The sequence below is a fragment of the Pleurodeles waltl genome, chromosome 6, assembly GCF_031143425.1.
Source record: "Pleurodeles waltl isolate 20211129_DDA chromosome 6, aPleWal1.hap1.20221129, whole genome shotgun sequence".
Classification (NCBI taxonomy): domain Eukaryota; kingdom Metazoa; phylum Chordata; class Amphibia; order Caudata; family Salamandridae; genus Pleurodeles; species Pleurodeles waltl.
In genome coordinates this window covers 84,007,975-84,020,215 of record NC_090445.1, presented here as the reverse complement: position 1 = coordinate 84,020,215, position 12,241 = coordinate 84,007,975, and the positions used below count along the sequence as shown (strand labels likewise).

General features: G+C 52.1%; 3 non-coding genes across 3 annotated transcripts; all 3 read right to left on the bottom strand.

Annotated features, from left to right (window-relative positions):
• Nucleotides 1–1,854: 1,854 nt before the first annotated feature.
• TRNAM-CAU (transfer RNA methionine (anticodon CAU)) lies at nucleotides 1,855–1,927 on the bottom strand. The gene has a single exon. It is a non-coding gene; the product is annotated as a tRNA-Met (tRNA).
• A 741-nt stretch (nucleotides 1,928–2,668) lies between these two features.
• TRNAK-CUU (transfer RNA lysine (anticodon CUU)) lies at nucleotides 2,669–2,741 on the bottom strand. The gene has a single exon. It is a non-coding gene; the product is annotated as a tRNA-Lys (tRNA).
• Nucleotides 2,742–6,743: 4,002 nt separating this feature from the next.
• TRNAK-CUU (transfer RNA lysine (anticodon CUU)) lies at nucleotides 6,744–6,816 on the bottom strand. The gene has a single exon. It is a non-coding gene; the product is annotated as a tRNA-Lys (tRNA).
• Nucleotides 6,817–12,241: the final 5,425 nt, after the last annotated feature.

The following is a 12,241-nucleotide window of genomic DNA, read 5'->3' as shown; positions in this document are numbered from 1 at the left end:
AGCACGGGCGGCTCAGGCTAGGAAAGGGCGCAGGAAAGGCTCGCATAGGACCGCTCCCAGCGGCGCCTCCCAGGGCGGGAAGTGCTGAGTTGTGTGGAGTCCTGTGGGAATCGTGAGGCAAACTGCAGGATGTGTGTGTGTGTGTGTAGTTTTAAGCCTCAGCAAAATATCTGAAAAAGGTGAGAGTTAATGTTAAACCCGAAAATGGGGAAGCCTTTAAAAAGCATCACGCCCAACATGGGGCTCGAACCCACAACCCTGAGATTAAGAGTCTCATGCTCCACGGACTGAGCTAGTCAGGCTGCTGTGCCTATGTCATTTCACACACCCTCTGTGTGTTCTTTGTGAGGAAGTAGTGTGTGGTTATCCCAGGAGGCCCCTTTGTTTCATTTTCTCTGCTGCTGACTCGACACAGGCACCTTTCTCTTTCTCCATCTCTCGCTCTACCCCAGTCTTATGTCCCCTTCAGTGTCTCTGGAGCTCACTCTGGTACATACATGCATCTGTCCTCTCAACCTGTCTCTGGGCACATACTTAAATGTCCAGTAGAGAACAGTGTGAACTCTCCCTGTTTCGCGAGGTAGCAGTCAGCCTCCAGAGGTGTGTCTGGAGGCTGCCTGAATGGCCGAGCGGTGTAAGGCGCCACATTCAAGAGCAGTATCTTCCCCAGTCCTGTGGTCAAATCCTGCTGCTGACAAAGTAGTTTTCATACCTACTTTAATCATAACACCAGCGGGGATGAGACCTTAAACTCCTCTTTTTTGAAGAATGGGGGGGACAGGACGGACCGGAGCGGACTCCGAGCTCGCTGTAAGCACGGGCGGCTCAGGCTAGGAAAGGGCGCAGGAAAGGCTTGGCCTAGGACCGCTCCCAGCGGCGCCTCCCAGGACGGGAAGTGCTGCGTTGTGTGGAGTCCTGTGGGAATCGTGAGGCAAACTGCAGGATGTGTGTTTGTGTATTTTTAAGCCTCAGCGAAATATCTGAAAAAGGTGAGAGTTTATGTTAAACCCGAAAATGGAGAAGCCTTTAAAAAGCATCACACCCAACGTGGGGTTCGAAGCCACGACCCTGAGATTAAGAGTCTCATGCTTTCCGACTGAGCTAGGCGGGCTGCTGTGCCTATATCATTTCACACACCCTCTGTGTGTTCTTTGTGAGGAAGTAGTGTGTGGTTATCCCAGGAGGCCCCTTTGTTTCATTTTCTCTGCTGCTGACTCGGCACAGGCACCTTTCTCTTTCTCCATCTCTGGCTCTACCCCAGTCTTATGTCCCCATCAGTCTCTCTGGAGCTCACTGTGGTACATACATGCATCTGTCGTCTCAACCTGTCTCTGGGCATATACTTAAATGTCCAGTAGAGAACAGTGTGAACTCTCCCTGTGTCGCGAGGTGGCAGTCAGCCTCCAGAGCCGTGTTCCGGAGGCTGCCGGAATGGCCGAGCGGTGTAAGGTGCCACATTCAAGGGCATTATCTTCCCCAGTCCTGTGGTCAAATCCCGCTGCTGACATTAAGTAGTTTTCATACCTACTTTAATCATAACACCAGGGGGGATGAGACCTTAAACTCCTCTTTTTGAAAGGATGGGGGGGGACAGGACGGACCGTAGCGGACTCCGAGCTCGCTGTAAGCTCGAGCGGCCCAGGCTAGGAAAGGGCGCAGGAAAGGCTCAGCCTAGGACCACTCCCAGCGGCGCCTCCCAGGGCGGGAAGTGCTGCGTTGTGTGGAGTCCTGTGGGAATCGTGAGGCAAACTGCAGGATGTGTGTGTGTGTGTAGTTTTAAGTCTCAGCGAAATATCTGAAAAAGGTGAGAGTTAATGTTAAACCCGAAAATGGAGAAGCCTTTAAAAAGCATCACACCCAACGTGGGGCTCGAACCCACGACCCTGAGATTATGAGTCTCATGCTCTACCGACTGAGCTAGCTGGGCTGACGTGCCTATGTCATTTCACACCCCCTCTGTGTGTTCTTAGTGAGGAAGTAGTGTGTGGTTATCCCAGGAGGCCCCTTTGTTTCATTGTCTTTGCTGCTGACTCGACACAGGCACCTTTCTCTTTCTCCGTCTCTCGCTCTACCCCAGTCTTATGTCCCCATCAGTCTCTCTGGAGCTCACTCTGGTACATACATGCATCTGTCCTCTCAACCTGTCTCTGGGCACATACTTAAATGTCCAGTAGAGAACAGTGTGAACTCTCCCTGTGTCGCGAGGTGGCAGTCAGCCTCCAGAGCCGTGTTCCGCAGGCTGCCGGAATGGCCGAGCGGTGTAAGGCGTCACATTCAAGAGCAGTATCTTTCCCAGTCCCGTGGTCAAATCCCGATGCTGACATAAAGTAGTTTTCATACCTACTTTAATCTTAACACCAGCGGGGATGAGACTTTAAACTCCTCTTTTTGAAAGGATGGGGGGGGACAGGACGGACCGGAGCGGACTCCGAGCTCGCTGTAAGCACGGGCGGCTCAGGCTAGGAAAGGGCGCAGGAAAGGCTCGGCCTAGGACCGCTCCCAGCGGCGCCACCCAGGGCGGCAAGTGCTGCGTTGTGTGGAGTCCTGTGGGAATCGTGAGGCAAATTGCAGGATGTGTGTGTGTGTAGTTTTAAGCCTCAGCAAAATATCTGAAAAAGGTGAGAGTTAATGTTAAACCCGAAAATGGAGAAGACTTTAAAAAGCATCACGCCCAACGTGGGGCTTGAACCCACGACCCTGAGATTAAGAGTCTCATGCTCTACCGACTAAGCTAGCCAGGCTGCTGTGCCTATCTCATTTTACACACCCTCTGTGTGTTCTTTGTGAGGAAGTAGTGTATGGTTATCCCAGGAGGCCCCTTTGTTTCATTTTCTCTGCTGCTGACTCGACCCAGGCACCTTTCTCTTTCTCCATCTCTCGCTCTACTCCAGTCTTATGTCCCCATCAGTCTCTCTGGAGCTCACTGTGGTACATACATGCATCTGTCCTCTCAACCTGTCTCTGGGCATATACTTAAATGTCCAGTAGAGAACAGTGTGAACTCTCCCTGTGTCGCGAGGTGGCAGTCAGCCTCCAGAGCCGTGTTCCGGAGGCTGCCGGAATGGCCGAGCGGTGTAAGGTGCCACATTCAAGGGCATTATCTTCCCCAGTCCTGTGGTCAAATCCCGCTGCTGACATTAAGTAGTTTTCATACCTACTTTAATCATAACACCAGGGGGGATGAGACCTTAAACTCCTCTTTTTGAAAGGATGGGGGGGGACAGGACGGACCGGAGCGGACTCCGAGCTCGCTGTAAGCACGGGCGGCCCAGGCTAGGAAAGGGAGCAGGAAAGGCTCGGCCTAGGACCACTCCCAGCGGCGCCTCCCAGGGCGGGAAGTGCTGCGTTGTGTGGAGTCCTGTGGGAATCGTGAGGCAAACTGCAGGATGTGTGTGTGTGTGTAGTTTTAAGTCTCAGCGAAATATCTGAAAAAGGTGAGAGTTAATGTTAAACCCGAAAATGGAGAATCCTTTAATAAGCATCACACCCAACGTGGGGCTCGGACCCACAACCCTGAGATTAAGAGTCTCATGCTCTACCGACTGAGGTAGCCGGGCTGACGTGCCTATGTTATTTCACACACCCTCTGTGTGTTCTTTGTGAGGAAGTAGTGTGTGGTTATCCCAGGAGGCCCCTTTGTTTCATTGTCTTTGCTGCTGACTCGACACAGGCACCTTTCTCTTTCTCCGTCTCTCGCTCTACCCCAGTCTTATGTCCCCATCAGTCTCTCTGGAGCTCACTCTGGTACATACATGCATCTGTCCTCTCAACCTGTCTCTGGGCACATACTTAAATGTCCAGTAGAGAACAGTGTGAACTCTCCCTGTGTCGCGAGGTGGCAGTCAGCCTCCAGAGCTGTGTTCCGCAGGCTGCCGGAATGGCCGAGCGGTGTAAGGCGCCACATTCAAGAGCAGTATCTTTCCCAGTCCCGTGGTCAAATCCCGATGCTGACATAAAGTAGTTTTCAGACCTACTTTAATCATAACACCAGCGGGATTGAGACTTTAAACTCCTCTTTTTGAAAGGATGGGGGGGGACAGGACGGACCGGAGCGGACTCCGAGCTCGCTGTAAGCACGGGCGGCTCAGGCTAGGAAAGGGCGCAGGAAAGGCTCGCATAGGACCGCTCCCAGCGGCGCCACCCAGGGCGGCAAGTGCTGCGTTGTGTGGAGTCCTGTGGGAATCGTGAGGCAAACTGCAGGATGTGTGTGTGTGTAGTTTTAAGCCTCAGCAAAATATCTGAAAAAGCTGAGAGTTAATGTTAAACCCGAAAATGGAGAAGACTTTAAAAAGCATCACGCCCAACGTGGGGCTTGAACCCACCACCCTGAGATTAAGAGTCTCATGCTCTACCGACTAAGCTAGCCAGGCTGCTGTGCCTATGTCATTTTACACACCCTCTGTGTGTTCTTTGTGAGGAAGTAGTGTGTGGTTATCCCAGGAGGCCCCTTTGTTTCATTTTCTCTGCTGCTGACTCGACCCAGGCACCTTTCTCTTTCTCCATCTCTCGCTCTACTCCCGTCTTATGTCCCCATCAGTCTCTCTGGAGCTCACTGTGGTACATACATGCATCTGTCCTCTCAACCTGTCTCTGGGCACATACTTAAATGTCCAGTAGAGAACAGTGTGAACTCTCCCTGTGTCGCGAGGTGGCAGTCAGCCTCCAGAGCCGTGTTCCGCAGGCTGCCGGAATGGCCGAGCGGTGTAAGGTGCCACATTCAAGAGCAGTATCTTACCCAGTCCCGTGGTCAAATCCCGATGCTGACATAAAGTAGTTTTCATACCTACTTTAATCATAACACCAGCGGGGATGAGACTTTAAACTCCTCTTTTTGAAAGGATGGGGGGGTACAGGACGGACCGGAGCGGACTCTGAGCTCACTGTAAGCACGGGCGGCTCAGGCTAGGAAAGGTCGCAGGAAAGGCTCGGCCTAGGACCGCTCCCAGCGGCACCACCCAGGGCGGCAAGTGCTGCGTTGTGTGGAGTCCTGTGGAAATCGTGAGGCAAACTGCAGGATGTGTGTGTGTGTAGTTTTAAGCCTCAGCAAAATATCTGAAAAAGGTGAGAGTTAATGTTCAACCCGAAAATGGAGAAGCCTTTAAAAAGCATCACGCCCAACATGGGGCTCGATCCCACAACCCTGAGATTAAGAGTCTCATGCTCTACCGACTGAGCTAGGCGGGCTGCTGTACCTATATCATTTCACACACCCTCTGTGTGTTCTTTGTGAGGAAGTAGTGTGTGGTTATCCCAGGAGGCCCCTTTGTTTCATTTTCTCTGCTGCTGACTCGACCCAGGCACCTTTCTATTTCTCCATCTCTCGCTCTATCCCAGTCTTATGTCCCCATCAGTCTCTCTGGAGCTCACTTTGGTACATATATGCATCTGTCCTCTCAACCTGACTCTGAGCACATACTTAAATGTCCAGTAGAGAACAGTGTGAACTCTCCCTGTTTCGCGAGGTGGCAGTCAGCCTCCAGAGCGGTGTTTCGGAGGCTGCAGGAATGGCCGAGCGGTGTGTGGCGCCACATTCAAGAGCAGTATCTTCCCCAGTCCTGTGATCAAATACCGCTGCCAACATAAAGTAGTTTTCATACCTACTTTAATCATAACACCAGCGGGGATGAGACCTTAAAATCCTCTTTTTGAAAGGATGGGGGGGGACAGGACGGAGCGGAGCGGACTCCGAGCTCGCTGTAAGCACGGGCGGCTCAGGCTAGGAAAGGGCGCAGGAAAGGCTTGGCCTAGGACCGCTCCCAGCGGCGCCTCCCAGGGCGGGAAGTGCTGTGTTGTGTGGAGTCCTGTGGGAATCGTGAGGCAAACTGCAGGATCTGTGTGTGTGTGTAGTTTTAAGCCGCAGCTAAATATCTGAAAAAGGTGAGAGTTAATGTTAAACCCGAAAATGGAGAAGCCTTTAAAAAGCATCACGCCCAACGTGGGGCTCGAACCCACGACCCTGAGATTAAGAGTCTCATGCGCTACCGACTGAGCTAGCCGGGCTGCTGAGCCTATGTCATTTCACACACCCTCTGTGTGTGCTTTGTGAGGAAGTAGTGTGTGGTTATCCCAGGAGGCCCCTTTTTTTCATTTTCTTTGCTGCTGACTCGACACAGGCACCTTTCTCTTTCTCCATCTCTCGCTCTACTCCAGTCTTAGTCCCCATCAGTCTCTCTGGAGCTCACTGTGGTACATACATGCATCTGTCCTCTCAACCTGTGTCTGGGGATATACTTAAATGTCCAGTAGAGAACAGTGTGAACTCTCCCTGTGTCGCGAGGTGGTAGTCAGCCTCCAGAGCCGTGTTCCGGAGGCTGCCGGAATGGCCGAGCGGTGTAAGGCGCCACATTCAAGAGCAGTATCTTCCCTAGTCCCGTGGTCAAATCCCACTGCTGACATAAAGCAGCTTTCATACCTACTTTAATCATAACACTAGGGGGGATGAGACCTTAAACTCCTCTTTTTGAAAGGATTGAGGGGGGACAGGACGGACCGGAGCGGACTCCGAGCTCGCTGTAAGCACGGGCGGCTCAGGCTAGGAAAGGGCGCAGGAAAGGCTCGGCCTAGGACCACTCCCAGCGGCGCCTCCCAGGGCGGGAAGTGCTGCGTTGTGTGGAGTCCTGTGGGAATCGTGAGGCAAACTGCAGGATGTGTGTGTGTGTGTAGTTTTAATTCTCAGCGAAATATCTGAAAAAGGTGAGAGTTAATGTTAAACCCGAAAATGGAGAAGCCTTTAAAAAGCATCACACCCAACGTGGGGCTCGAACCCACGACCCTGAGATTAAGAGTCTCATGCTCTACCGACTGAGCTAGCCGGGCTGACGTGCCTATGTCATTTCACACACCCTCTGTGTGTTCTTTGTGAGGAAGTAGTGTGTATTTATCCCAGGAGGCCTCTTTGTTTCATTTTCTTTGCTGCTGACTCGACACAGGCACCTTTCTCTTTCTCCATCTCTCGCTCTACCACAGTCTTATGTCCCCATCAGTCTCTCTGGAGCTCACTCTGGTACATACATGCATCTGTCCTCTCAACCTGTCTCTGGGCACACACTTAAATGTCCAGTAGAGAACAGTGTGAACTCTCCCTGTGTCGCGAGGTGGCAGTCAGCCTCCAGAGACGTGTTCCGCAGGCTGCCGTAATGGCCGAGCGGTGTAAGGTGCCACATTCAAGAGCAGTATCTTCCCCAGTCCCGTGGTCAAATCCCGCTGCTGACATAAAGTAGTTTTCATACCTACTTTAATCATAACACTGCGGGGATGAGACTTTAAACTCCTCTTTTTGAAAGGATGGGGGGAGACAGGACGGACCGGAGCGGACTCCGAGCTCGCTGTAAGCACGGGCGGCTCAGGCTAGGAAAGGGCGCAGGAAAGTCTCGGCCTAGGACCGCTCCCAGCAGCGCCACCCTGGCGGGAAGTGCTGCGTTGTGTGGAGTCCTGTGGGAATCGTGAGGCAAACTGCAGGATGTGTGTGTGTGTAGTTTTAAGCCTCAGAAAAATATCTGAAAAAGGTGAGAGTTAATGTTAAACCCGAAAATGGAGAAGCCTTTAAAAAGCATCATGCCCAACGTGGGGCTCGATCCCTCAACCCGAGGATTAAGACTCTCATGCTCTACCGACTGAGCTAGCCAGGCTGCTGTGTCTATGTCATTTCACACACCCTCTGTGTGTGCTTTGTGAGGAAGTAGTGTGTGGTTATCCCAGGAGGCCCCTTTGTTTCATTTTCTCTGCTGCTGACTCGACACAGGCACCTTTCTCTTTCTCCATCTCTCGCTCTACCCCAGTCTTATGTCCCATCAGTCTCTCTGGAGCTCACTCTGGTACATACATGCATCTGTCCTCTCAACCTGTCTCTGGGCACATACTTAAATGTCCAGTAGAGAACAGTGTCAACTCTCCCTGTGTCGCGAGGTGGCAGTCAGCCTCCAGAGCCGTGTCCCGCAGGCTGCCGGAATGGCCGGGCGGTGTAAGGCGCCACATTCAAGAGCAGTATCTTCCCCAGTCCTGTGATCAAATCCCGCTGCTGACATAAAGTAGTTTTCATACCTACTTTAATCATAACACCAGCGGGGATAAGACTTTAATCTCCTCTTTTTGAAAGGATGGGTGGGGACAGGACGGACCGGAGCGGACTCCGAGCTCGCTGTAAGCACGGGCGGCTCAGGCTAGGAAAGGGCGCAGGAAAGGCTCGCATAGGACCGCTCCCAGCGGCGCCTCCCAGGGCGGGAAGTGCTGAGTTGTGTGGAGTCCTGTGGGAATCGTGAGGCAAACTGCAGGATGTGTGTGTGTGTGTGTAGTTTTAAGCCTCAGCAAAATATCTGAAAAAGGTGAGAGTTAATGTTAAACCCGAAAATGGGGAAGCCTTTAAAAAGCATCACGCCCAACATGGGGCTCGAACCCACAACCCTGAGATTAAGAGTCTCATGCTCCACGGACTGAGCTAGTCAGGCTGCTGTGCCTATGTCATTTCACACACCCTCTGTGTGTTCTTTGTGAGGAAGTAGTGTGTGGTTATCCCAGGAGGCCCCTTTGTTTCATTTTCTCTGCTGCTGACTCGACACAGGCACCTTTCTCTTTCTCCATCTCTCGCTCTACCACAGTCTTATGTCCCCTTCAGTCTCTCTGGAGCTCACTCTGGTACATACATGCATCTGTCCTCTCAACCTGTCTCTGTGCACATACTTAAATGTCCAGTAGAGAACAGTGTGAACTCTCCCTGTTTCGCGAGGTGGCAGTCAGCCTCCAGAGCTGTGTCCGGAGGCTGCCGGAATGGCTGAGCGGTGTAAGGCGCCACATTCAAGAGCAGTATTTTACCCAGTCCCGTGGTCAAATCCCGCTGCTGACAAAGTAGTTTTCATACCTACTTTAATCATAACACCAGCGGGGATGAGACCTTAAACTCCTCTTTTTGATAGGATGGGGGGGGACAAGACGTACCGGAGCGGACTCCGAGCTAGCTGTAAGCACGGGCGGCTCAAGCTAGGAAAGGGCGCAGGAAAGGCTCGGCCTAGGACCGCTCCCAGCGGCGCCTCCCAGGGCGGGAAGTGCTGCGTTGTGTGGAGTCCTGTGGGAATCGTGAGGCAAACTGCAGGATGTGTGTTTGTGTATTTTTAAGCCTCAGCGAAATATCTGAATAAGGTGAGAGTTAATGTTAAACCCGAAAATGGAGAAGACTTTAAAAAGCATCACACCCAATGAGGGGCTCGAACCCACAACCCTGAGATTAAGAGTCTCATGCTCTACTGACTAAGCTAGCCAGGCTGCTGTGCCTATGTCATTTTACACACCCTCTGTGTGTTCTTTGTGAGGAAGTAGTGTGTGGTTATCCCAGGAGGCCCCTTTGTTTCATTTTCTCTGCTGCTGACTCGACACAGGCACCTTTCTCTTTCTCCATCTCTCGCTCTACCCCAGTCTTATGTCCCCTTCAGTCTCTCTGGAGCTCACTCTGGTACATACATGCATCTGTCCTCTCAACCTGTCTCTGGGCACATACTTAAATGTCCAGTAGAGAACAGTGTGAACTCTCCCTGTTTCGCGAGGTGGCAGTCAGCCTCCAGAGTTGTGTCCGGAGGCTGCTGGAATGGACGAGCGGTGTAAGGTGCCACATTCAAGAGCAGTATCTTCCCCAGTCCCGTGGTCAAATCCCGCTGCTGACATAAAGTAGTTTTCATACCTACTTTAATCATAACACTGCGGGGATGAGACTTTAAACTCCTCTTTTTGAAAGGATGGGGGGAGACAGGACGGACCGGAGCGGACTCCGAGCTCGCTGTAAGCACGGGCGGCTCAGGCTAGGAAAGGGCGCAGGAAAGTCTCGGCCTAGGACCGCTCCCAGCAGCGCCACCCTGGCGGGAAGTGCTGCGTTGTGTGGAGTCCTGTGGGAATCGTGAGGCAAACTGCAGGATGTGTGTGTGTGTAGTTTTAAGCCTCAGAAAAATATCTGAAAAAGGTGAGAGTTAATGTTAAACCCGAAAATGGAGAAGCCTTTAAAAAGCATCATGCCCAACGTGGGGCTCGATCCCTCAACCCGAGGATTAAGACTCTCATGCTCTACCGACTGAGCTAGCCAGGCTGCTGTGTCTATGTCATTTCACACACCCTCTGTGTGTGCTTTTTGAGGAAGTAGTGTGTGGTTATCCCAGGAGGCCCCTTTGTTTCATTTTCTCTGCTGCTGACTCGACACAGGCACCTTTCTCTTTCTCCATCTCTCGCTCTACCCCAGTCTTATGTCCCATCAGTCTCTCTGGAGCTCACTCTGGTACATACATGCATCTGTCCTCTCAACCTGTCTCTGGGCACATACTTAAATGTCCAGTAGAGAACAGTGTGAACTCTCCCTGTTTCGCGAGGTGGCAGTCAGCCTCCAGAGTTGTGTCCGGAGGCTGCTGGAATGGACGAGCGTTGTAAGGCGCCACATTCAAGAGCAGTATCTTCCCCAGTCCTGTGGTCAAATCCCGCTGCTGACAAAGTAGTTTTCAAACCTACTTTAATCATAACACCAGCGGGGATGAGACTTTAATCTCCTCTTTTTGAAAGGATGGGTGGGGACAGGACGGACCGGAGCGGACTCCGAGCTCGCTGTAAGCACGGGCGGCTCAGGCTAGGAAAGGGCGCAGGAAAGGCTCGCATAGGACCGCTCCCAGCGGCGCCTCCCAGGGCGGGAAGTGCTGAGTTGTGTGGAGTCCTGTGGGAATCGTGAGGCAAACTGCAGGATGTGTGTGTGTGTGTGTGTAGTTTTAAGCCTCAGCAAAATATCTGAAAAAGGTGAGAGTTAATGTTAAACCCGAAAATGGGGAAGCCTTTAAAAAGCATCACGCCCAACATGGGGCTCGAACCCACAACCCTGAGATTAAGAGTCTCATGCTCCACGTACTGAGCTAGTTAGGCTGCTGTGCCTATGTCATTTCACACACCCTCTGTGTGTTCTTTGTGAGGAAGTAGTGTGTGGTTATCCCAGGAGGCCCCTTTGTTTCATTTTCTCTGCTGCTGACTCGACACAGGCACCTTTCTCTTTCTCCATCTCTCGCTCTACCACAGTCTTATGTCCCCTTCAGTCTCTCTGGAGCTCACTCTGGTACATACATGCATCTGTCCTCTCAACCTGTCTCTCTGCACATACTTAAATGTCCAGTAGAGAACAGTGTGAACTCTCCCTGTTTCGCGAGGTGGCAGTCAGCCTCCAGAGCTGTGTCCGGAGGCTGCCGGAATGGCTGAGCGGTGTAAGGCGCCACATTCAAGAGCAGTATTTTACCCAGTCCCGTGGTCAAATCCCGCTGCTGACAAAGTAGTTTTCATACCTACTTTAATCATAACACCAGCGGGGATGAGACCTTAAACTCCTCTTTTTGATAGGATGGGGGGGGACAAGACGTACCGGAGCGGACTCCGAGCTAGCTGTAAGCACGGGCGGCTCAAGCTAGGAAAGGGCGCAGGAAAGGCTCGGCCTAGGACCGCTCCCAGCGGCGCCTCCCAGGGCGGGAAGTGCTGCGTTGTGTGGAGTCCTGTGGGAATCGTGAGGCAAACTGCAGGATGTGTGTTTGTGTATTTTTAAGCCTCAGCGAAATATCTGAATAAGGTGAGAGTTAATGTTAAACCCGAAAATGGAGAAGACTTTAAAAAGCATCACGCCCAATGAGGGGCTCGAACCCACAACCCTGAGATTAAGAGTCTCATGCTCTACTGACTAAGCTAGCCAGGCTGCTGTGCCTATGTCATTTTACACACCCTCTGTGTGTTCTTTGTGAGGAAGTAGTGTGTGGTTATCCCAGGAGGCCCCTTTGTTTCATTTTCTCTGCTGCTGACTCGACACAGGCACCTTTCTCTTTCTCCATCTCTCGCTCTACCCCAGTCTTTTGTCCCCTTCAGTCTCTCTGGAGCTCACTCTGGTACATACATGCATCTGTCCTCTCAACCTGTCTCTGGGCACATACTTAAATGTCCAGTAGAGAACAGTGTGAACTCTCCCTGTTTCGCGAGGTGGCAGTCAGCCTCCAGAGTTGTGTCCGGAGGCTGCTGGAATGGACGAGCGTTGTAAGGCGCCACATTCAAGAGCAGTATCTTCCCCAGTCCTGTGGTCAAATCCCGCTGCTGACAAAGTAGTTTTCAAACCTACTTTAATCATAACACCAGCGGGGATGAGACCTTAAACTCCTCTTTTTTAAAGGATGGGGGTGACAGGACGGACCGGAGCGGACTCCGAGCTCGCTGTAAGCACGGGCGGCTCAAGCTAGGAAAGGGCGCAGGAAAG